The sequence below is a fragment of the Saimiri boliviensis genome, chromosome 9, assembly GCF_048565385.1.
Source record: "Saimiri boliviensis isolate mSaiBol1 chromosome 9, mSaiBol1.pri, whole genome shotgun sequence".
Taxonomy (NCBI): domain Eukaryota; kingdom Metazoa; phylum Chordata; class Mammalia; order Primates; family Cebidae; genus Saimiri; species Saimiri boliviensis.
In genome coordinates, this window is record NC_133457.1 from 112,063,777 (window position 1) to 112,089,244 (window position 25,468).

The following is a 25,468-nucleotide window of genomic DNA, read 5'->3' on the forward strand; positions in this document are numbered from 1 at the left end:
TCTCGTGATTTTGCAACATCTCTGTGACATCTGAGAACAAGAGTGATTGCTGAAGCTCAGGGCTGCACTGTGAGCCCATTCCTGGGGGTGTCAATAACTCAGCCATGGGCAAGGGTGTGTCTGCAACTCCCAGAGCCCCCACGGGAAGCGGGAGTCCCTCAGGAGAATAGAACAAAGAATCTGTGAGACCCCAGCTCAGTTTCCCACTTGACTCTGCTTCTGGACAGTTTTCCAACCTCACAAGACAGACGTGTTCCCTCTTGGATCCAATTTCCATAAGGTTAGGAATGTGGACCAAGGAATTCCCGAGGGCACACCTTGGCCTGGGATTTCCAAGTGCTTTTTTTCTTTCTGCCACCCCTCAAGTGATCTTTATTACATAAATCATAAATTGTAATTTTAAAAGTTCAAAGAAGACAAAGCAAAAGTAGCTCTTCATTTCCTACCCAGTTTTCACACTCATCACCCCAGGCCAGTATCCTATTCAACGTGACGTGTGTACTCTAAGAATACACAAGCACGTGTGTGTGCACGTGCACACACACACACACACACACACACACACACACACAGGTTTGGGGGCCACGGCAGGGAGCAACAGGGTGCCCTCTAGAGGGTAATACCAGAGAGGTATCACCTCTCAGAGGAGGTGACATCTGTGAGGACGAGCCAGGGAGATATCTGGGGAAGAGCAGCCTTGGCAGAGGGACCTGCAAGTGCAAAGGCCCTGAGGCAGGAGGGTTCCCAAGGGGCTGGGGGAGCAGCACGGAGGCCCATGTGACTGGAGCAGAGGAGTGAGGTGGGGAATGGCAGGGGCTGGGGTGTGAAGGGCGGATGAGGGGTCAGGCCATGGCGGGCCTTGCAGGGCATGGGGAAGACTTTGGCTTTTATTCTGCATGAGAGGCTGGGAACCTAGAGGACTCAGTGATGAAATCTGATGAGCTGATCTAATAGGATGGAAGGCCCACCCTGGCTCTGAATGGAGAACACAAGGTGCTGGCCGGGGGTGGAGCCAGGAAATCAACCAGGAGACTTGGACGAGAGCCGAGGCAAGAGACGGCAATAGTGAGACGCCGACTGAAGTCTGAGAGGCTGGATTGACTGACCCCAGCTTCATCCTTCTCACCGTCCCACCCTCCCTCCCTCTACTTCCTCTACTTTCCCAAAGAGTTCCTGACCTCACATACTCTAGCTATATCTGTAATTTAAAAACAGCCATGCTAGTCATCTGTCACACCCTGTGCCCCTGTGTCACCTGAGTCAGGGTGTCCCAGGATGAGGTCTGGAGGCGGGGGTACTGTGGGCATCCGCTACCCAGACTTCTCTTGAGTAGAAGTCTCTAAACCGGCGAATTAGGTCTTCGCCTTCAAAGTGTCTGGGAAATGCCAAGCCCTCAAAAAACGATTGTTTGGACCCGGGCCTTTATAATGCTGGGTGAATTCACCATTTCCGAAAATGAGTGGCCACAAGTCATCCTTTACATCATCATGTGACATGCCATGTGATAAAGGCCTTCTTTTACACTATGTATTCATTTCAATACATAGTATTAGGTTGGTGCAAAAGTAATTATGGTTTTTGCCACTGAAAGTCATGACAAAAAAACGCAATTACTTTTGAGCCAACCTTATAAAAAAACTAGAAAACAAGGATCTGAGATCCATGATGACTCAGCCATAATTGCACGGGCTGAGGTTGAACTTACAAGAGTGAGTCCATTTCGAGGGAAATATTCCGTAGTCGTACAGGAGGTGCTCTGAGACGGGCTGAACAGCACTCGTTAGGGAGCGTACAAATGGAAGACACTTGAGAAACGGTGAGTTCCCGGCAAGCTGGGTGGTTTTGGCTCAGGAATTTAAGTTTTTTTGGTCAAGGACAGCAGGGGATCTTCCAGCCCATCGGAGGCACAGAAAGAGGTGTCAGGGTGACCTTACCCCCCACCCAGAGCACGTGGGAAGGTTTAGTCATGGAAGGAAATTGGATCTGTTTTTCTCCACGTCCCCGGGTTAATCTGGAGAAAACAAGTTTTGGTCGGTTGGCCGGGCCTCGCTTAAAATATTTAGAACTGGCTTCTTTTGCCCTTCACGGCAATATCTTTCAGGTTCTTACCTCCCATCTAAGCTGTATTAGGGCTGAGCTGCCAAAGGACTATAGATCCTGTTTTTGTGTAAAAGAGGCTGATTTATAGAACCTCTTTATTATGACTGTTTTAATGAAGCAGATTACTTTCCCCAAGGGAAGGCTTAGCATGTAATGCCGCTGATGCATAGATGCTGCTGTCATTTAAAAGAATTGTTGAAATTGTACTTTAATACTGAGTTGATGTAAATCTTCAACAGCTTATTTGGACAGGGCTGAATGCACCCAACAAGTAGATGTGTAAGGGAGCTACAGACACGAGTTCCCACCAATGAATTGCCTCTGAAATTAGTGCCATGGAAACATCAGCACTCAAGACGGTGGTTTTGTGGCTGGTAAAAAGAAGACACCATTCCAGCCGGGTGTGGTGGCTCACGCTTGTAATCCCGGCACTTTGGGAGGCGGAGGTGGGTGAATCACAATGTCAGGAGTTCGAGACCATCCTAGCCAACATGGTGAAACCCTGTCTCTATTAAAAACACACAAAGTAGTTGGGCGTGGTGGCACGTGCTATAGTCCCAGCTACTCAGGAGGCTGAGGCAGGAGTATCGCCTGAACCCGGAAGGTGGAGATTGCAGTGAGCCAAGATTGCGCCACTGCACTCCAGCCTGGCAACAGAGCAAGACTCTGTCTCAAAAAAAAATTTAAAAAGACACCATTCTGCAGGCTGCTTGCTTTTTGCCAACACAGCATTCAGGGCTGCTGACTACAGCAGGTGAATTATGCACCAGGTGGCAGCTTCCCTGCATTCACAGAGAAGAGTCTGGCAGGTCGGGTAGGCTGCCAGGCTTTGCTCCTTTTGCTTCTGAGGCAGAATCTGTAGACCCAGAGCAGACAAGTTCTCATCACCAACTGCCTCATCCTGGTTTGAGAAGAGTGGGCAAAGGATTGATTCTGCTTGAACTGCCCTGGATTCATGCATTCAACAAATATTTGCACCTCCTATGTGCCAAGCACTGTACTTAACCAAGACACCAAAGGACTTTTAGTGTAGAAATAACGTAAAAATAATGAAATGTCCTCTGGCTGCAGGCTGCTCCCTGGGAGATGGAGGGGTAGAGTGGAGATGGTGAGGCGGCTCTGGCTGGTTGGTGTGACTGCCGCCTCCTCCCGCCAGTTCCTAATTTTTAGCTCACTTTTAGTGAGGTCACATGGCTCTCCCAGAGAGTGAGGTGTGTTCTAAGCCATCTTTTCTTCCTTTTTAAAGACAGAGTCTCACTTGCTTTGTCACCCAGGCTGGAGTGCAGTGGCGTGGTGCAGTCTCGTTTCCTTGCAACCTCTGCCTCCCAGGTTCAAGTGATTCTCTTGCCTCAGCCTCCCGAATAGCTGGGATTACAGGCATGAGCCATCCCACCCAGCTAAATTTTGTATGTTTAGTAGAGATGGGGTTTCATCATGTTGGCCAGGCTGACCTAACCTCAAACTCCTGACCTCAGGTGATCTGCCCGCCTCAGCCTCCCAAACTGCTGGGATTACAGGCATGAGCCACCATGCCTGGCCCTAAGTCGTCTGTTTAAAGCATGTTATTTAATCTTTACAACTCCATGCAGTGCATGGTATTACTAACCCCATTTCATAGACAAGGAAACTGAGTCACAGAGTTAAGAAATTCAACCCAGTGAATAAGTGAAACAGCCAGAATTTGAACCACTGTTTGTTGAACTTCACAGTCTCTGTTTTAATCACTCTGCCATCTTCTCCTTCAGGGAGCTGCTATGGCTAAACACCAGATAATGAGCCCTAAAATTCAGTCTCTGGAACCTTGGCAGGGCGTTCCCAGTCCCGGATGACAGAAAAGAGACAGGAGCTGGTTGCTAAGCAACCTACTTGTTGTCAGTGGTGACTCCTGGGAGTGGAGCAGGTCAGTGGTGGGACCAGGTTATCATGGGATCAAGATCTGACCAATCAGAGCATCCCATTTTCCTGGCTGTGGTGATTGGCTCTCAGGGTTGTGCCTGTGAACCAAGTCACTCCAAAAGCAGCTGGACCAAGGATTATTCATCTCTGTGGGGAAAGAGGTGCCTGCCGTCTGCTGGGGTGGCTAAGTTGGGATATTCATCCAGAGTTGCTGAGGGATTGTCCCTGTTGCCCCCAAGGGAAAATCTGCCTTAGAGTGAAACCACTATGGAGATAATATGAGAGTCCAGAAATTAATGTCAGCATCAGGATTGAGCTGAGCTTTCTATGAGCCAATAAGTTCCCGTTCAGCAAGTTTAAATTGGGTCTCCCACCACTTGTAAGTTACAAGTAACCTCTAGCTACTGTCGGGCAAAGACTAGTGCCCCATTTGGCCGGTGATGCAACTAAGGCTCCAGGCAGAAGACAGGAAAAGGGAAGGAATCAGTATTAAACATCTGTTCCTTGCCATTGACTGTTTTGTTTTATTTAATGTGACTAAGCTGGGTTGCAAGCTTGAGTGACACTGACTGTGATGGTTAATTTTATGTGTCAACTTGACGGGGCCAAAGAATGCCAAATGTCCCACACGACTTCTGGGTGTGTCTGTGAGGATGCTTCTCGAGAAATGAGCATTTGAATCTGCACACTGAGAAAAGCGGATGGACCTCCACAGTACTGGTAGTCATCCTCCAATCCCTCGAGGGCCTGGATAGAACGAAAAGGCAGAGGAGGGCTGGGCGTGGTGGCTCACGCCTGGAATCCCAGCACTTTGGGAGGCCAAGGTGGGAGGATCGCTTGAGCCCAGAAGTTCAAAACCAGCCTGGACAACATAGTTAAGACCCTGTCTCTACAAAAAAAATTACAAATAAATTAGCCAGACATGGTGTCACGTACCTATAGTTCCAGCTACTCAGGAGGCTGAGGTGGGAGGGTCACTTGAGCCCAGGAGTTCAAGGTTGTAGTGAGCTATGATCTTGCCACTGCACTTCAGCCTGGGTGACAGAGCAAAACCCTAGAAGAAAGAAAGAAATAGAGGAAGGGAAGAAAGTGAAAGAAGGAGGGAGGGAGGAAGGGAGACAGGAAAAAAGACAGGAAGGAAGGAGGAGGAAGGAGGGAGGGAAGGAAGGAAGGAAGGGAGGAAGGAAGGAAGGAAGGAAGGAAGGAAGGCCGGCCCGCCCCAGGTCTGAAAGCCAGTGCTTCTGAGGGTAACCCTTTCCCCTTAACCCTTGCTCTGCCCCCACAGGGTAGGAAGTTGAACTTTATTCTGCTGACATACCTGTGTCTGAGCCTCCAGACAAACCATCATATCTGCTACTGCAACAGGCCTGTTCCCAGCAGGAAGCAGATGGCAGATCTCCAGAGGGAAACTGAGGAGTGTATAACAGATGGAGTGTTTACAAGGAGACAGCAGGTTAAGGGACCCTAAAAGAGATGGTGACGACCCCCAGGACTAGCATCAGAGGGAAGGAAAGCCGATACAACCCCGGCCTGAAGACGCCAGGGAAGATGATACAGAACCCAGCAAGTGCTGGATTTGCAGGAGAGGATCGACCGCCTGGCACAAGCGAGACCTCGGGAAGAGCAGCTCAGCTCTGCCAGCCTCTGCACTGCAAGCCTTCTGTCAAACACATGTTTAAAGAAATAAAAGTAAAAGCAGAAGTTTTTAATTTTGATGCAGCCCAATTCATCTTTTTTGATGGCTGCTGCTATTTACGTCCGATGTAAGGAATGCGTGTGTTCCCAATCTCAAAGATTCTCGCCTGTGTTCCCTTCTAGAACCTTTAGAGTTTCAGTTTCTATGTTTAAGTCTGTGATCTATTTAAAGTAATTTTAGTATGGCATGAGTTAGAGGTAGAAGTTCATTTTTTTACCCTTTTTGAATATTCATTTACTTCCAAACCGTTTGTTGAAAAGACTTTCTTTTCCCCATTGAATTACTTTGTACCTCCCGTGAGCGTCTGTTGAATACAGACAAATGCCTTCACCCTACCCTGGCCCTGGAGACGCCCTGTTCTCATCCGGGCTCCTGGGTCTAGGTCTGAGGCCTCCCTGGGGCTCTCACCCTGGCCCTCTGGTGTAGCCATCTCAGCATAATGCCCAGGCCCCTCACCCTGCCATGGACCTGATCAGTGACTGCCAGATGGGTTCTGGGCACTGGCGCCATGGGTGACCATGGACAAGGGGGTGCCCCTCCCTGAACCTCAGTCTTCCCATCTTTACAACTTGAGACCTGATCAGGTTAGGGCCCTTCCAGTACAAATGTTCCCTGAGTCTCTGAGTCCACAAAGAGAATCCAAGAAAGTTCCAAGGAGCTCAACCAGGGGCAGCCACCTCCCTCTGCCTGGGGCTCCTGAGGAGGCCCAGGTCTGCAGGACACCGTGTTGGGGCCAAGACAGTGGGGATAGAGCAGCTGGCCCCGCTAAGAGGAGGGATGTGTTGGGGGGGTGGGAGACATATACATATGGGCGCTCATTTGTGTGTGCACAGCTGCATATATGTTCTGTGGTTGGGGACGCTGATGTATGAGTGCTATGCACAGGCGTGGCGCAGCACAGCATGATCTCTGGGGACTTTGCCTGTTTGCACACATGTGAATGTGCATCTCCGTGTGTGGTACATGGGCCAGGCATCCACGGAGGTGCATGCATGTGAGTGCACATGTGTGCATATGTGGGAGCGCATGGACGTGCACTGGAAGAGTGTGGTTAGGGCTCATGTTTATGTCAAGCCTGTTACTGACCAGCCATTCTTCTAAGCATTTCTGTGCATTGACTCACGCAACCCCCATGACAACTTTATCTGAGATCGTTTCTTAGCTTTGAGGAAACCGAGGCTTGAAAGGGTTAAACCACGTGACCCAAATCACAGGTCCAGAAGTGGTGGAGCTGGGAGTTGGACCCAGGCTGTCTGGTCTCAGAATCAGTGATGTGACCCGTGTCTGTGGGATATGTGTAGACACTGGGGCGTTTGCATTCCGCTGTTTCAGGCGTATGCACCCGTGTGTGAGATGGTGGGAAAGATTCCAGGTGTGTGCATACGTGGTGGAGTGTATATGTGTGCAGGCACAGGCGTGTGTCGTAGGCCAGCTTTGCACACACATGTGGGTTTGTGCTCACATGTGTGTCTACCAGTGTCTCCGTGGGTAGGTGCCTGGGCAGACACAAAGGCACATTGGTGGAGACGAGTGAATTTGCACCCCAGCATGACACAGGGGAATCTCGGGGCTCTGGCAGAGAACAGAGGGAAGCCAAGCCCTCCCGGCAGCCTAATTCCCATGTCTCCCCCTCTTCTCCTCCTCCCCTCACCCACTCCCCATGCCATGCAGTCTTCTCAGTCGGGAAGGAGGAGAGCAGCCTGCTCAGGGAGTTGCATTCCGCACTGCACGCTGGTGTTTTCCAAACCGGGGATGGAGCACTAACAGGGGTCAGCCGCCCTTGGAGAATGAGGGGTGTGGAGAGAAGGGCCTCCTGGGCTGCTCCTTATTGCACAGACTGCTTTGGGGAACACATATGAGGCTGGTCTTATATGTATAAGACAAGGGGTATGGCCCCAAGAGAGGCCTCACCCATGACCCAGTGCCTCCAGGGAACTTCTCAGGGTGTTACAGGAGGATGATTAGAGACACCCCTGCCCTGGAGCTGCGTGTGAAGCCCTGGGCTGGAAGCTTTTCCTGGCCAGTTCGAGCTCCGTGACCCTAGTGAGGTGCCTCCCGCCTCTCAGACTCAGTTTCCTGCTCTAGAAGAAGAAGCTGCAGTGGCATCCATGATTTCTGTCTGCATGTGTCTGTCCCCCCGTCTTTGACTTTCCCTTATGGACTTGGTCCCGCTCGGGCTGAGCCATGGTGTGAACCAGGTGGGGCTGACCCAGCACCAGGCTGGGGGCATGTGTGACCCCAGGGCGACCACACAGAGCGCTCCATCCTCCTGGAATCTGATTGGAAGTGGGAGGACACTGTTTCCTGTGGCCACTGCAACAAGTCGCCACAAACAGGGCGGCTCACAACAAAGGCATTCACATCTCACAGCCCTCAAGGCTGGAAGCCTGAAGTCAGGGTGGCTGCAGCTCCCTCTGGAGGCTCAGGGAGTGGGGGGAGAATTCATTCTTTCCCTTTTCCAGCTTCAGGTGGCTACAGGCATTCCTTGGCTTATGGCCACATGGCTCCAGTCTCTGCCAGCATGGCTGCATTGCCTCCTCCTCTGTCTGCTCTTCCCTCTAATAAGGACTCGTGACAGTATTTAGGGCCACCTCAAAATAATCCAGAATCATTTCTTCATCTCAAGATCCTTACCTTAGACACATCCACAAAGACCTCTTTTCCAAATAAGTGAGCACCGCTGTTCCAGGTATTTGATGTAGACATCTTTCGTGGAGGCCATTCTGTGGCCTGTCACAGACATGTGACCACAATGGGCCAATGGGAGCCTGCCCTGTGGCTTCTGCTGGGTCTTTTGGGAAAGAGACACTCTGTGCCCTGGGGCTGCTGCACTGGGGAATGGAAGCCAGAAGCTGCTGGGCGTCATCATGGTCCCGCGTAGAGACAACCTACTTGGGAGTGAAGCCAACACAGAGGACGGCAGAGCCCAGAGATGGAGACCAGCTATGCCACGGCCAGATTGTTAGAGCCCTGCATCCAGCTGGGTCAGAAGCCCAATATGCCTGACTTCATTACATGAGCTAGGAGGCTTTCCTGTTTCACTTATTTCTGTTTGAACTGAGCTTCTGTCCCTTGCAACCAGAGGAATCTTGACTAACAGAGCTGGGAGTTATTCCTGACTTTTTTTTTTTTTTTTTTTTTTTTTTGAAACAGTCTTGCTCTATCATCCAGGGTGGAGTGCGGTGGTGCAATCTTGGCTCACTGCAATCTCCACCTCCCGGATTCAAGCAATTCTCCTGCCTCAGCCTCCTGAGTAGCTGGGATTACAGACTCCCACCATCACACCTGGCTAATTTTGTATTTTTAGTAGAGACAGGCTTTCCCCATGTTGGCCAGGCTGGTCTCGAACTCCCGACCTTGTGATTCGTCTGCCTCAGCCTCCCAAAGTGCTGGGATTACGGGCATGAGCCACCAGGCCCGGCCAAGACTTTCAGTTCTATGTGCCCATCCATTCTGTTTTTGCCTAAGTCTGCTGATTGTTTCTGCCACTAACAACCACCAGACCCTTGTCTGACACAGGAGGTGAGGTAATGACACTCTTCAGGGCAGCCATGTAGCTAAATGAGACCCTGCCCTTGAAAAGCACTGTGTCCTTTGTAAACACATGAGGCCTATGCAGGGCTGCTGGGGATGCTGGCAGACTCCGACCTCATCACCTCCTTCCTCCGCCCGGGGCCGCGCCCCACAAGAGTCTGTTCCCGTGCCCTGCGCAGCCTCTGCCCCCTCCTCAAAGAAGGTTTCAGCACTCACAGGTCTCCCTCAACTGAATGATTTTCTCCCTACCTATTTTGTCATCTTGAAAGATGGCAAATTGGAGTGCTTAATTTTCCTTCTCCAACCCAATTAATACGAAAGTGCGCAGCGCTGATGTGCGAGAGCGAAAAGCAAGTCATTTATATCAATTAGCAAAAATGAGCTTTGTGCAAACTCGAAATGAAAAACGATCTGAGAGACAGGAAGCCCAGTAGGGAAGGTGGGAGGGACACCCTGGAGCCTCCTGAAGGAAGTGCTGCTTTGGGGGGCACTATCAGGATTGCATTTTGCCCCCTCTGCCTCCCACGAGGTCCCTGGGATCAAGAGCCTTACCAGGCAAAGCCATACTCACTGTTCTCAAATTTCAACATGGACTCCCCACAGCAGCTCCAATGCCAAGTCTATCTCCGAAGTGTGTCCTGAGTCTGCCCACGTTTCTCTACTGCCACTGGCTCCCTGAGCTGAGCCCCATCATCCATCATGTAATCTCGGTTCCTTGCAACCTCCGCTTCCCAGATTCATGCAATTCTCCTGCCTCAGCCCCTCCAAGGAGCTGAGACGACAGATCCTGCCACCACACCTGGCTATGTTTGTATTTTTAGTAGAGATGGGGTTTCGCCATGTTGGCCAGGCTGGTCTCAAACTCCTGACCTCAAGTGATCCTCCCACCTCAGCCTCCCAAAGTGCTGGGATTATAGGTATGAGCCCAGCCAGATTGAGCTTTTAAAATGCAAATCAAATCATGTCACCCTCCTGTGCTGAAACCATTGCTGTTAGAATAAAATCTAAACTCTTCATCGTGGCCTTCAGGGCCCTGCATGGCCTGGCTTCTGCCGACCTCCCAGCCTTTCCCCTGGCTCCCTCCATTGCAGCCGCACAGGCCTCCTTGCTGTTCCTTCACCTTGCCTTGATCACTCCTGCCCCAGGCCCTTTGCACGTGCTGTTTGCCACATCGTTTCCTGGCAGCTCAGTTTTATCTTTCTTGCCTTGACTCAAACATGACTCCCCAACCCAGGTGCATGTCACTGTCCTCGGCTACCATGTATCCCTTCACATCCCTTCAATCCACAGACCCTTGGTAAACACCTTCTGTGTTTCGTTCACATTCAAGGCACCAGGGATATGGCAACAAACAAGACGGACAAAAACCTCATTTCATGGAGTTACATCCAGGTGGTGGGAGAAGCATACAAAACCTGCCAGCGGGATAAAGACGGCAAAAAAGATGCCAAATAATGAAAGAGCTATGAGGAAATGAAGAAGGGAAGGCACGCAAGGCTCTGCTTAGAAGCCAGGTGGTCGGGATGGGTGTGGGAAGTAAACGTTCCTCTTCAAAGTTTCCTTTCTTGTTAAAGAATAAATCATAAGTGTGCTAATTACTCTTTGTTAAGCCCTATCCTATGTAGCTGTTAGACATGCCATGCTTACAGGCACATAGTATATTCTATGTCCTTATAATTTAACCAAGATATCTGTGCTGGGCATGCTCACAGGCATGTCCCAGCTAACAGCAATGCCCCTTACCTGTTTAAAAAAGTTGTTAGCCAGTCGGGTTTCAGTTTAGATTCCAAGGTCTGGCTCCAACCAACGGAGATCAGGCATAGCAGCAAGGACAACCCCAAATGCATAAGGGATAAATATATCTGTTTTTCCTTTGTTCGTTGTACTCTTGGGGCAAGATGGCTATTGAGAGTACCCTTCCTGCAGTCCAGAAAGTAAAAATTGCTTTGCTGAGAGATCCTTTGTCTCAGCACTAATTTTTCTTTGTGGCACTGAGTATCTGTTTCCAATGGTGTGCTTCACAGAGGATGTGGCACACGAGTGAAGACCTTAGGGAGAGGAAGGACTCTGTGCAGGTGTCTGGGTGAAGAGTGCTCCAGGCAGAGGGGAAAGCAGGTGCCAAGGCCCTGGGGCTAGCCCATGCCTGCTGTGTTTGAGGAGCTTGATGGAGGCCACTCTGGCTGGGATAGGGTGAGTAGGGGAGGGGAGATGAGGTGGGGGCCGGTGGGTGGAGGCTACGGCTGGACTCTGGCTTTTGCTGTGAGTGAGGTGGGAGCCGAGGGAAGGTCTGGAGCAGAAGAGGTTTAAGCAGAATCCCTCTGTGAGGACATCAACCACAGGGTCCCAGGCAAGCGCTGGCTCAGGAGCCACAGTGACTCTGGAGTAGGGTTGCCGAATGAGAACCATGTTTCTTATCTTCACTTCTGAATGACTCTCAAGAATCATACAATGGAGGAAAAGAGAAGTTTGGACTCTCCCTGGGGGCTCAAAAGGGCTCTCTTGGGGTCTCCACTTGCATTTTTTTTCATTTATTCACTTCAGACCTAGCAAAGGTTTTGGAGACAGATGGTTCAGTGGCCAGCTCCCCGACTTCCTAGCTGGGTGACTTTGACCAAAGACCTTAACTTCTCTGGGCTTAGGTTTTCTCAGATGAACAATGGGGGTCAAACAGTAGCACTTCTTCTTCCTTTTTTTCTCCTTCATTCCTTTTTCTGCTTCCCCTTCCTCCTTCTTTCCTTTCTTCCTTCTCTCCTTCCTTCCTTTTTCATCATTAAGCTGTTAGGTTCCGTGAAGACTGTGGCTTGGATCTATGTTGCTTACTGCCGTATTTCCAGGGCCCAGGACCTTGTTTGCACAGAGTGGGTGCTCCATAAACATCCATCAAATGGGTGAATCCCCTCAAGTCCTGAGCAGATGTAGAACACCTTGTCAGGGTCAGGGTTGGTTGGAGACTGCAGTAAATGCCAAATTCCAGAAACGCAGATCAAAGTGGGAACCACAGATGTGTTTGATGAGAACAGAATCACCCAGCCGAAAGTGACGCGTGCCCCAGGCCTTGTTCTAAATTCCAAGAGTGCAAACCAACAAGCATTCATGGAATGTCTGATGTCTGATCCGGCTCATGTGCAAGCTGTAGGTCAAATTTATGGGCCAGAGAGAGTCATATTGCAAAGCACCGTGCGTGCGTGCTTTATCACACTGGGGCCGGTTGTGTGATCAATATGCTGTCTTCAGTCTCAGGGCATATGTTCATTAAGTATTGACGGAGGTGTAGCTCACTCTGTGCCGGGAGATCAGCAGAGCCTGGGGCCTCGGGGGCACTCCCTGGAGGAAGAGTGGCAACCGTGTAGCAGAGTGACAATGAAGGCTTTGGATTTAACGTGCTGTTTGCAGACCATGTGTCAGCCATTCACGTGTGTAGTTTCACTGAATCCTCAGACAGCTCTTGAGGGAGGGTCCTGGACTATTTCCATTTCACAGGGGAGAGTGCAGCAGAACAGAGGGGTCTAGCATTTTTCCCAGGGTCACATAGTTCCTAAGCTGCAGAATAAAGACAAACCCAGCTCCACCCTGACTGACCAAAAGCTAGGGTGCCCAACTCCCCCTAGTTTGTCTGGGACCATCTCAGTTTGAAAACAAACAGTCCCACAACCTGGAAACCTGTGACGTCCCAGGCTAAGAGGAACTGTCGTTCAGCCTACGCAAGACCCATGCTTTGAACCACACTGTTACGCATCCTCAGCGGGAAAACGTAGAAGGTGGTGATGACGTTTTCCCAAGAGGTGTAAAGTCACACAGGGGGACAAAAACCTGGGACAGGGAAGGGTATGCTTGAGGACTGGAACCATAACCGACCATCCCAGCTTCAAAATGCCTTTTGAAACTGTTTCCTTTCTTGCTTTTAGCCTTGAAGCAATCTTTGAAATGCTCTGTTCTTCCTTTACCACCAGGCGCTCCCGGGAACAGTGCTCACTTCGCTAACTGTGTGCTTGCTGAGAAATTCCAGGGGCTAATCTCGAAACAAACCAGGCAGAGAGACCGAGCTGTAGAATCATCCCACTTACAGTTACGAACCGTTAGGCCGCCACTACCAGGCAGGAGCCAGGGTGACTCAAACCAGACCTTGGGATGGGCGACTGCTCGAGATGACCATCAGAACAAGACCCGCAGACCCGCACCTCCTGGCAGGCTTCCTGCACCAAGCTTTCCTTCTTAAACCCCTCACTCAGCCCAGAAGACAGAGCCGGCTTCCTGGAGGCAGAAGCCCAGCTGTCTTCCAGCTGCTAGCACTGGATCAATAAAACTGCTTTCCTTCCACCATACCTCACTTCTCGTGTCTTCTGCCTCTGAACAGGGAGTAGCTGGACTTGAGCTGGTTACAGAAGTGGCCAAATTTCACTGGAATTTTTTAACTTTCCATTTTAAAACAAGTATAGACTTATAGGAAGCTACAAAAAAAAATATATTACAAAGAAGCCGGGTGCGGTGGCTCACACCTGTAATCCCAGCACTTTGGGAGGCCGAGGCGGGCAGATCACCTGAGGTCAGGAATTTGAGACCAGCCTGACCAACGTGGAGAAACCCCGTCTCTACTAAAAATATAAAATTAGCCAGGTGTGGTGGTGCCTGCCTGTAATCCCAGCTACTCGGGAGGCTGAGGCAGGAGAATTGCTTAAACCCAGGAAGTGGAGGTTGCAGTGAGCCAAGATCGCACCATGCTCTCCAGCCTGGGCAACATGAGCGAAACTGTCTCAAAAAAAAAAAAAAAAAAGAAAGAAAAAAGGAATCCCATATAGAATCCCCTTCGCCTAGCTTCCTCCAATGGCGGTTCCCTAAACTTTTTGGCACCAGGGGCTGGTTTTGTGGAAGAAAATTGTTCCACAGACCAGAGGGCAGGAGGGAAGGATGGTTTTGGGGTGAACTGTTCAACCTCAGACCATCAGGCATTAGTTAGATTCTAATAAGGAGAACGCAACCGAGGCTCTCACATGTGGAGTTCACCATAGGGTCCCCGCTCCTATGAGAATCTAACGCCGCTGCTCATCTGGTGGCCATTAACCTCCTGCTGTGTGGCCCAGTTCCCAACAGACCACAGATCCCAGGGGCTGGGGACTCCTGCTCTGAATGACTAGGCCTGGCCATGTGTCCTCCCTTGGAGCCAGAGTTAGGATCAGCCTGAGAGTAAAAGATTCTCCAAGGGAAACGGGACTACCGTCACCAGAAAACAGAGGAGCGAGAGATGCTTGATGGGCACCTACCCCAAATGCAGAAGGACTCCGCTGGTGTGTTCCGGACAAGCTGCAGGTAAGAGGTCAGCTATTGCCACTGGCCAGTCAAGAAATGAACAAGGCGGGGCCAACTTCTCCATTAGGCACAGAGGGAGCAGTGCTTGGGACTCATGGCACGTGTAGCAGCCCACACAGATATTTTCATTTCTTTGAAAATCGAGGTCAGCCACAGTGGCTCAACCCTATAATCCCAGCACTTTGAGAGGCCGAGGTGGGCAGATCACTTGAGGTCAGGCGTCTGAGGCCAGCCTGACCAACATGGTGAAACCCCATCTCTACTAAAAATACAAAAATTAGCCAGGCATGGTGGCAGGTGCCTGTAGTCCCAGCTACTTGGAAGGCTGAGGCAGGAGAATCACTTGAATCCCGGAAGTGGAGGTTGCAGTGAGCCGAGATCGCACTGCTGCACTCCAGCCTGGGTGACAGAGGGAGATTCCACCTTAAAAAAAAAAAAAAGAAAAAGAAAACCAGAATTAAAATTGACTATACTGTGGCCTGGATTATATTTGTTTTTCTGCCAACATAGTCATAAAATACGTTTAATTTTGTTCTTTCTAGGAAGAAGGGGCTCATGAAGCTGGACACAGCTGGCCTGGGTATTTGCTTGGATATGTGGACAGAGAAAGGCAATCAGGAAGTTGCCCAAATTTGGATTCTGGCATCTAAAAGGATGGTTTGGTCCTCTGAAGGAACGGGTGAAGAACTGAGTCTCAGCCAGCTTCGTTGCAGGTGCCAAAGTGGGACAGGACTACAGGCTTTGGGGTTTGGATCCTAGGACTGTGAGCAGCAGGCAGAGTGGCCTCGGGCCAGGCCCTTTACCTCACTGAACCTCTTGTTCCCCATCCGTACAATGGGCAGAATAACTACCATCTTTTCTGGGTTGTCCTGGGGATTACACAAAATGACACATGTGCTCAGCAAACGGTTCAGCATATAACAAATGGAGTCTGGGTTAGCTTTGGGAGACCTCAGAAGAGAATTTAAAAGAGAGATTAGGACCAGCAATGAGGTGACACCTGAAGCTGCGAGCAAAGAGGGGCAGTGCAAGAAAGCAGGCAAGGAGAGAAGAGGAAGCCAGGGTCCCAAGAGAGGAGCCACTGAGGACCCGAGGAATGAGACAGTCAGCACAGGCGGTGAGAAAGAGGCATGCCCTGGCCTCGGGATCTTGAGAGTAAAGGGAATGATGGGCATCAGGAGGCTGGAGGTTATTAACAGGGTCCAAGTAGTGGAGAAAGGTTTTGGGAGAAAAAAAGAATTGATGGCTCTGCTTTTGTCTGAGCAGTTTCGAAGCCCCATCCTTTTCATTCATTCACTTGTTTATTCATTTATGCATTCTTCCAAACAACAAATATTTTACTGGGCCTAGAGTGGTGGCTCATGCCTGTAACCCCAGCACTTTAGGAGGCCAAGGTGGGTGTATCACTTGAGTCCAGCAGTTCAAGACCAGCCTGGGCAACATGGCAAAACCTCATCTCTACAAAAATTAGCTAGGGATGGTGGCATGTGCCTGTAGTCCCAGCTATTTGGGAGGATGACTTGAGCCCAGGAAGCAGAGGTTGCCATGAGCTGAGATAGCACCACTGCACTCCAGCCTGCGGGACAGAGAGAGACAACAGTGAGACCCTGGCTCAAAAACAGACAGACGAAAAAACCACGAAACAAACATTTACTGGGCTCATTTCATTGTCTGTTGGTCTCTGCTCCGGGGCCATCTGGAGCTCTCCTGGTTCCCACCTGCCCCAAGTCATCTTCTCAGGTGCAGCTGATCATCGGAGCCTCCTTTCTGCATCTAGTAAACCCCACCGGGCTCAGTGAGCCAGATCCAGTTTCTGTTGCTGGAAATCAAAGAACCCGAATGGATAGCTCATCCGCACACTCTGCGGGAGTTTCATGGGAGAATGACTCCCACAGGCTACGCTAGGGTTGGCATCCCACCTAAGCCAGGCCAGTCAGAGCAGCCAACAGTCAGTGGGGCTCACTCTAGTTTAATGAGAGTCACCGGGATATTGCCGGAACTCTCACAAGGGAGAAAGCGTCTTTCCACTGGGCCTTGCTGAGCCAGTAGAATAGCAGACCAGAGTTGATGGGGGCCATCACCATCACTATGAGGAAGAGCTTTCCAGGGAATGAAGCCAGCAGCAAGAATCACAGATGAGAAAGGGAGCCAAATGCTTTATCGTATCACTGGAGCTCCTAGATCCAGCCTTTCCTGAAACCCCTAGGCTTTCCCACTGCCAGGCCAATAATGTCCCATTTTGACTTAAGTCAGTGGACTTGAGCTTACATCCTTTGCAATAAAAAAAAACTCCTGTTTAACACAAAGACTACAACACTCTGAAACAAATCACAATCTCTACATTTCTTCATGGACAAATGGTGTAGCTAATAACTAAATGTGAGGACGCAGTGCATGGCAGTCCGTACCTGTTACTCACCTTTCAGTCCCCTAGGAGGTCTCACGCATGAGCTTGCAAGTAAGAAAAAGGAAGGGAGCTGCAGGTATTTCTCAAATTCACATTCCAAGGTCAACAACAGGAAGCTCACCTCCCCCCGCTCACCAAACTCACACACATTCCCACATCAGCTTTTCATCACAGTGTCGGGCCACCCAAAGTATTCCAAAATAGGCCATCTAAATTCTAAGAAGACAAGCAAAGCCAGTGTTAATGAAATGTGTAATGCCTGTTGTAGCTCATAGGTTAGTTTTACATCAAGTTTATGGGCCTGGAGCAGTACATTTATAATGCATGATGTGTGCGTGTTTATGACATTGGAGCACCCACATAGAGTCAATGTGGACTAGAGATTTATGGCCATCTCTATAAGACTTGGAGCATAATTTTATTACTTTTAAATATTTACAGACGTTGAAAGTTATAACTTTCCTTTTATGGCTTAGTGTAGGATACTGTGGTCCTGTCTGTGATGTGTTTAATCCTCAGTCCTCATTTAGAAAAACCCTGAGGGCAACCCTGAGCCTTTTGGGGACAAGCAGCTCTCTGAGGACCCCACAGGAGGCCCTGGGGAGGAGGAGGAGCTCTGAGGAGAAATGAACCCGTGGGTGGGTGGACAGGGCTGTCTCAGGGCTCAGAGGAGACCCTTCCCTGTGACCTGGGAGCTCAGAGAAGACTCCGGGGAAGAGGCAGGACTGGGCTGGGCCTGGAATGGTAGGTGGGGCCTCAGGAGGGAGCAGCTGGGGGCGGGGCTTCCCCAGGAAAACCACAGGATGCCATCAACTCCGACTGTTGCCGTCTGGAGTCTCCTTCTCTCTGAAGATGCTGTGGTCAAAGTCCCCAAGCTCTAAGTCACTCAGGTTTCATGTTGAGTTTTTTTGTTTTTCCATAAATCTTCCCCAGACACTGGGAGTAGAGAAAGGAAGACAAAGCATAAATCCACAGAGGTTCGGCGACCCTCGTTCTGGGAGGGAGAGTCTAGGTCACCGTGTGTTCTAGTTGCATGGTTGTAGGCAGGAACTGTAGGTAGGCACTGGTAACATGGATGGGATCAATACGCAGCTGTCTCCAAAGGATCTGAGTGATCCCATTGAAAATGGCCCCTTCCACCTCCCAGTGCCTTCCACAGTGAGGAAAGGAGACGAAAGCTTGTATGTGTGTAAATTAGCAGCAGAGTTGGCTGCAAGTGACAGTAAACCCATTATAAATGCACCTTAGGGAAGACATAAGATTATTTCCCTCTGTGGTAAGCAAAGCCCAGAAATAAGTAGCCAGGGCTGACGGAATAGCCTCATTTGGAAAAAAGGATTCAGGCACAAACCTGTTATTCTGTCAAACACAACGCATTGCACACCTCAGAATCCAATAGGGCTGTTTGAGCTCCAGCCATCACACTCACATTCCACTTAGTAGTGAGGACGGAGGTGCAGAAACATGTGTGTTCCTATTCCCTGAAGATATTTTCTGGAAATTAATCTGAAGATATTTTCTGTTTCTATTCCATTGACAACACCTTAATTACACAGCCACATATAATTGCAAGGGAGGCTGGGAAATGCAGTCATTATTTTGGGTAGCTATGTGCCAGCTGAATTCTTTCTTCCCTAAAGAGGAAAGGGAGAACAAAAATGGAGGAAGAGTCCACAGTGCCTTCCATCCTGTGCATGAACGTTTGCACAGGTGAGGCTGCTCGGTATGTTGTGGGAATGTGTCCACGCCTGTGTTGGAAGCATTGCTCGCCGCCAGTTATTAAGCATCCACTCAATGAATCCCGCCGAGCAAGAAAGTGCATGGATAATAAATAAATGCATATGGGCCATGGATTCTATGGAAATAAATACATGTCTACAGACACAGGTGTATGTGTAATTGTGTATGCTCATGCTCACATATGTATTCCCTAATTCGCTTATCTCTTCAGCTAGTATTTCCTAAGCACCTACTATGTGTCTGGGACTATGTCACACACTTGTGATTCCACATGGTAACCTGGCAGTCAAGGTCACTGACCTCATGAAACTTAGTCTATTGGAAGAGATGGACGAAACCCAAGCACGTTAATAACCAAGTAAGATGGTGTCATCATGACATTTGTGTGATGAAAATAAACAGTGTGGTGCTTTAGAGATCGATGGGGAGAAGAGGGTGCACCCACAAGAGACAGGAGGCTTGCGGAGGGTGTCCCTAAGGAGGTGACATTGAAGAAAACCCAGGTACAGACAGGCATCTGTTTGCAGCTCAGTACCCTTCTCAGAGCTCCAGGCGCTGAGCTCCAGATGTCACCAAAGTCTATTCTGCCCCAGGTCCACGTGGCCCGAGGGAAGCTCCTGTTTCTCTTGCACGACCTGCCCCTCCTTCTGCCAGGCCTCCTCACTCAGCCCATGGCTGCACTGTGTACTGAACGCTGGGAGGAGCCGGGTAAGGAGCAGTCCAGGCAGAGGGAGCAGCGAGTGCAAAGGCCCTGGGGCAGGAAAGGCCTTCCTGTAGTGGAGGATAGAGAGGAGGCCAGGGCGCAGCCAGCCCCAGGTGACCCCCAAAAAAAGGAGCCAGGTGAACCCCAACACCACCCTGCTGACCTCCAGCTGGGCCTCCCCACTGAGGGGCCACCTTCAGAGCCACAGGCAAGGGAGCCCCGCGGAGTGGGCCACCCGGTAAGCTTGCAGGTCACAGAGCAGGGGGAGGTGGGGAGAGGACCCAGAGGACAAAGGGCAGTCACGTGGCACAGGCGGGGGCTGAGGCCGGGGCGCTGGCACTCATTCTGAGTCAGGTGGGGAGCCGTGGGGGGCAGCGGGCAGAGAGATGAAAGGCCCGACTTGCAGGTTTTAAGTGTCCTGTCATTGTCATGGGGACAGTGAACTGCAGAGGCCCCGGTGGAGGCATCAGCGGTGACCCAGGGAGAAGTGACGGTGGCTCCGCCTAGGTGTGGACAGGGCAGGGGTGCAGAGCCAGGCCTGTGTTGGGTCAGAGCGCAAAAGCCACCCTGAGGGACTCCAGGTGGCTCTGGATCGGCCTTGAACAGCAGAGTGATGGCCCTGTCCCTGGACAGGAGTATCCTGAACGTCTGAGCAAGTGGGGGATCCAGGCCCTGCCGGACGGTGGGGGTGAGAGCTGGAATGGTTCAAACCGCCTCTCTCGCCCTGGGCCACCTCCCGAAAATGCCATCTCAGGGCTCAGAAGGCGCGGACAGCGGGAATGAGTGACGCGCCCGAGGATGGCCCGGTGCCAGGGCACCGCGGTCCTCACGTTTTCTTTCCCAGCCATTAGGAGGAAATGCACTGGGGCCCGCGCCGGCTTCCAGCCGAGAAATCAATGGCTCATTAGAGTTCACCTTTGCCTCCCCTCTGCCCCGAGGCTATTAAAACTGGCCAGGACAGAGCAAGACTCAGCCTCCCCGGGAAGGACAGCAGGCTGGGCCTGCTCCTCCTGCAAGGCCACCCCAGCCAGGGCAGCAGCTCTGTCCCCAAGACCCCCGGCCGCCCTGCTGAGGGCCTGGCCCTGCAGTCGGGAGACCACATCAGCCTGGAGTGGAGCAGGCGCAGCTGTCCTGAGTCCCCAGTTCAAATCCTGTCTCCATCACTCATGGGACCTGTGACCCTGGGGGTCACTTCCCCTCCCTGGGATGCAGCCTCCCCATCTGGAAAATGAGGCTTCACCATGAGAGCATCAGCGCTGTTCTTGCAACCAGAGGCTCCGTGCCTGCTGGTCTGAGCAGAGAAAGCAATGCACTGAAGGGTCATCAGGGGATCTGGAACCTCTGAGAGGACAAAGGGACAGGCGTGGGGGCTGTGCAGGCAGCAAGAAAGCATCTCCGGCAGGACTGATCCCTGGGGACCCAACACTGATATTGTGGCCACAGATAGCGCAGCCTGCGATGCGCCCTGACACCCAGCCTGGGGTCACAGTGCAAACTCCACCGCACTCCCAGTCCAGGTGGTTCAAGCCCCTTCTCTGCACAAGGCTGTCACGTGACCTGGGTCCGGCCACTCAGATCCACAGACTCTACTGGGCCAATGAACGTCAGGCCAGGGCTGTGCCAGACTCACTGGGAAAGAGTCCAGTTTCTGCTAAGTTGGATGATGGAAGCCTGGGCTCTGGGGACCCACCTTGCCACTACCCAAAGAGCCCGTCTGAGAACTCTGCCAACACAGAGGGAAGCAGGGCTGAGAGACAGACAGGAAGCACCTTAATGGCACTGTGAGACCCCCTGGATGTAGCTGTGCCTGAAGCTGCCTTGTGAATGTGGAACAGCAAACCAGGCATTTTTGTCTCTTTGTTCTTGGTTTTGTTTTAGTCTTTGATTTGGGTTCTGCCACTTGCAAGCAAAAGATCAAAAAATAATTCAAGAAAACACCTGGCACAGCATTGGTCAGTGTTAATTCCAACCCTCAAGGAGGGGCCTAGAGGTGAGCAGTGGAGGTGAGGAGAGAGATGAGGGCCCCATGCACTTCTCACCCCCATTCTCAAGATACTGGATTCTACCATCTGTGACGTGAGGAGCTGGTGCTGGGGTCCGGGCGCTGCAGGGAGGGGCCCTCCATTCTCATCAGCTCCTCTCCCCTCCCAGAGGTGAGCAGACGTCCCCCCAGGGGACCTGGGTCCTGATGTGGAGTGCGTCCAGGGGAGCTTATGGGAGGAGAGGGAGGGGACCCCAGATGTCTGCCTCCAACTGTTGCCCTGTTCTCTGTGCCAACAGCCTGCCCGGGGCAGCAGCCTTGCGGAATCTTCCCATTCACACCTGGAGGAAACGCCTCGTGGAGATATGGGCACAGCCTGGTATTTGGCACCAAACACACTTGAGTGCGTGACACCCTCTGTCTCTCACTAGCTGTGCGACCCCAGGCCAGTCACCTCACCCTCCCCTCAGTTTCCTGGTCTGTGGAATGGGGGTAATGGCAAAGGAAGGGAAGTTTCAGGGCATCGACATGTATGAAAGTACCTGGTCCACGGCAGGTGCTTGGAATGTGCGTCCTGGTCCTTCCCTCCTGCTAAGAGGCCTGGTGGGTGCTAGAATGACAATTGAGTCCACATTTCCTCTTGGTCAATTAAACAAAGTGGTGGCCAGGTGCAGTGCCTCAGGCCTGTCATCTCAGCACTATGGGAAGCTGAGGCGGGTAGATTACGAGGTCAGGAGTTCAGGACCAGCCTGGCCAACATGGTGAAACGTCATCTCTACTAAAAATACAAAAAAATAGCTGGGTGTGGTGATGGGTTCCTATAATCTCAGCTAAGGCTTAAGCAGAAGAATCCCTTGAACCCAGGAGGTGGAGGTTGCAGTGAGCCAAGATTGTGCCCCTGCACTCCAGCCTGGCGACAGAGCAAGACTCTGCCTCAAAAAAGAAAAAAGAGAGGGGGGCTGAGAGAGTGAAATGAAACTCCTGTCCTGTTTTCAGGACTCAATAACCATTCACTGTGGCCATGATCACCATCATCCCCACTGTGATTGTTACACACACCTGACATGCTGACTTGGGAAGGTTACGTGAGGTGCTCATAGCCTGTGATGGTCAGGGAGGGCCTCCTGGAAGAGGAAGACCTAAAATGGCATTCAAAGTCTGTGGGGGCTTGGGTGAGGTAGGGAGTGCTGAGGAACAATAGCACCAATACACAGGCAGCTGCTGCCTATCAGCACGTTCACTGCGGGCAGCTGGGGCCCGGGCATGCGAAGTGTCTCAGCTCATTCAGCCCCCACAGTCCCAGGAAGTCGGTGTGAGTTTGATCACCCAGGTTACCAATGAGGTAAGTGAATAGTAGAGAAGTTAGTAACTTACCCAAAGTCACACAGCAATGAAGTGGCGGCGTGGGGATTTGATCTCAGACAGCTGCACTCAGGAGTCCACCCTCCTGAACCCTACACCAGGCAGTCACCACGATGGCTTTTCCTTGTATCCTCCTCCCGTGAAATTTTAAGATGCACTGAATTTTTAAGGACAGCACTAACTGTTGACATGGAGGGAAGACCGTCCACGGGCGTGCTCTCGTGGTGTGAGGTCACCGCACCACGTCATCACATGGGTGTCAGTCTGCATGTGTCACCCACCTGCGTTCACTGTCCTGCTCTTAGGTGTGGCCACCTGATGGCCTCATTCCAGTGTGTCCATCCTCAGAGATGTCAAGAGACTGTCTGGTGCAGACAGGTCCTCTTTAGAGAGGATGAGGCCATCTCAGTCCACCACTCAAGTCGGGGAAAATGCAACTTTTGTTATTTTCTAGAACTTCACACAGTCTTGGCAGCATTAGAGCAAGCTGCTTGAAGCGTAGATTCTGGATCCCGAAGGCTTATCTCTTTGCATCTACTTCCTCCCAGCCGTGTGACCTTGGCCAAGTTTACTGAACACACTGTGCCTCCATTGAGCATGCTGTGCCTCAGTTTCCTCATCCATGCTGTAGGGGATAAAAGAATCTTTGCTTAGTGTGGCTGAGAAGATTAAAAACACTTTCCCATAAAAGTACTTAGAACAATGCCTGCAGTGATAGATGGCATTATTTCTATTTGAGTCAATATCCTGCAGGGGTGGTGGAAACATAATCTTAGACAATTTGGGATTCATTCTTTCCCTTTTCTGAGTCTTTACCTAGTACCAGTGACAGCAGGGACCAACATGGACCTCAGGCACCATCTCCCAGAGCCAGTACCTGCCGGGACATGCGTTCTTCAGCCTGGATCATGAGTGTCAGCTCGAGGGGTTGCCAAAATTTGCTCCCTGTGGCTGACTGATGGCCCTTCCAGCCAATCCTACTACTTCGGTGGTGTAAAACACCTCACAGATCCGAACCAGGGAGTGAGGTGAAGGGCAGGCACCCTTTGCTACCCTTTGGAACCCAACGGCCAGTGCAGAAGTTACAAATGCAGATTTCTAAAGGGGTGGGCAAGTGACGGAAGTGGGTGAATGGGCTAACGGGGCCACAGAAGAGCCACATGTATGAGGGCAGCCACTTCTCAGCTCTGCCACACAGTTGTGTGAGGGAAGGTAGACCCCGTGCAGATGACTTTTCTGCTTTTAAAGAAGCCAGAGTCTTTTATGTGAAATAACCTGTTCTTTTTTAAAAATATTGGCAAAAAACTTTTCAAAGCACCATGTGAAGGCAAACATACTGGAAAGGAAGACAGAAAACTGTCCCTAATTGCATTTGACATGCTGGTCTATACAGACCAGGCGTCCCCAAACTTTTTACACAGGAGGCCAGTTCACTGTCCCTCAGACCGTTGGAGGGCCGCCACATACTGTGCTCCTCTCACTGACCACCAATGAAAGAGGTGCCCTTTCCTGAAGTGCGGCGGGGGGCCGGATAAATGGCCTCAGGGGGCCACATGTGGCCCACGGGCCGTAGTTTGGGGATGCCTGATATAGACAATGCCAGTGAACATCAAAAACAAAAATAAAACAAGCTCCTTCTAGAACTACTAGTGAGATTAGCCAGGTCAGCAAAGAAAACTCAATCAGAGTTATGTATGATAGTCATGTCTGATTGGAAAAATACCGATACCATTTACAAAAGATTTCCAAAAATGAAATACTTAAGTATAAATCTAACAAGCATGTACAGGCTTTGTATGCTTTAAACTACAAAATATTGATGAAAGAAATCTAGGAAAACCTAAATAAATGGAAAAACATACCATGTCCATGGGTTGGAGGACAAAGGTAGTAAAGATGTCAATTCTCCCCAACCTGATATTCAAATTTAGTGCAATGTTAATTAAAATGCCAGCAGGAATTTTTATACATACAAACTTATTCTAAAATGTACAGGCAAAAGCAAAGAAACTAAGATAGAAAAAGAACAATCATGTCAGAAGAATCGCTACCCTACTTTAACTGTAAAGCTATAGTATCAAGACTGTGGTACTGATAAAGAATTCACACATAGATCAATGAATGAGAACAGAGTCCAGAAATCAACCTACACAAATATAGGCAGTGGACTTTTAACAAAGGTACAAAAAACGGTAAATAAACGGAGAACAGGTAGTATACTCAATAAATGGTGTTTGAACAAATGGTCACCTATATTTAAAAAAAAAAAATGGACTTCAACCTATATCTGACACCTTAAAAATTAACTCAAGATGTATCATAGATCTAAATGTAAAATACAAAACTATAACACTCCCCACCTCCAGTGGAATGCTGGCTTGGAATAAGAAAGTTAAATCAGGGGCATGGGGGAAGGGGATGGTCAACAGGGTCCATTCCCTCCCTGCATCCCCTGCATCCAGGGGTGCACATACTGTGTCTGTGTGGCCTATGCCAGGTAGGAGGTCAGGAGGCTGCATCCTTCCCTGGGGCTGGAGCAAACCCCCTGGCAGCCTGGGGCCAACAGCTGCTGGGTGATTCCTCAGCCCCTGGCATGTGTCTGCCCAGACTCCATACTCCCCAGACCTCCAGGGGCTGAGGAATCACCCTCTGACCTGATCAGAGGAGGGAGGAAGAGGGCGGAGTGAGACAGAGGAGGAGACAGGGGAAGGGAAATCCCTGGCGGCCCTGGGAACTCCACCCCTG

General features: G+C 50.7%; 1 long non-coding RNA gene across 2 annotated transcripts in view; it reads right to left on the reverse strand.

Annotated features, from left to right (window-relative positions):
- Window positions 1-1,158: 1,158 nt before the first annotated feature.
- LOC141585707 (uncharacterized) overlaps window positions 1,159-25,468 on the reverse strand; it is a 42,962-nt gene continuing 18,652 nt past the window's right edge. For both annotated transcript variants that reach the window (XR_012519366.1, XR_012519365.1), the window contains 3 exons: window positions 22,736-23,348; window positions 5,315-14,953; window positions 1,159-5,050 (listed from right to left, as the gene is read on the reverse strand). This is a non-coding gene — a long non-coding RNA (uncharacterized LOC141585707). The remainder of the gene's footprint in view (window positions 5,051-5,314; window positions 14,954-22,735; window positions 23,349-25,468) is intronic.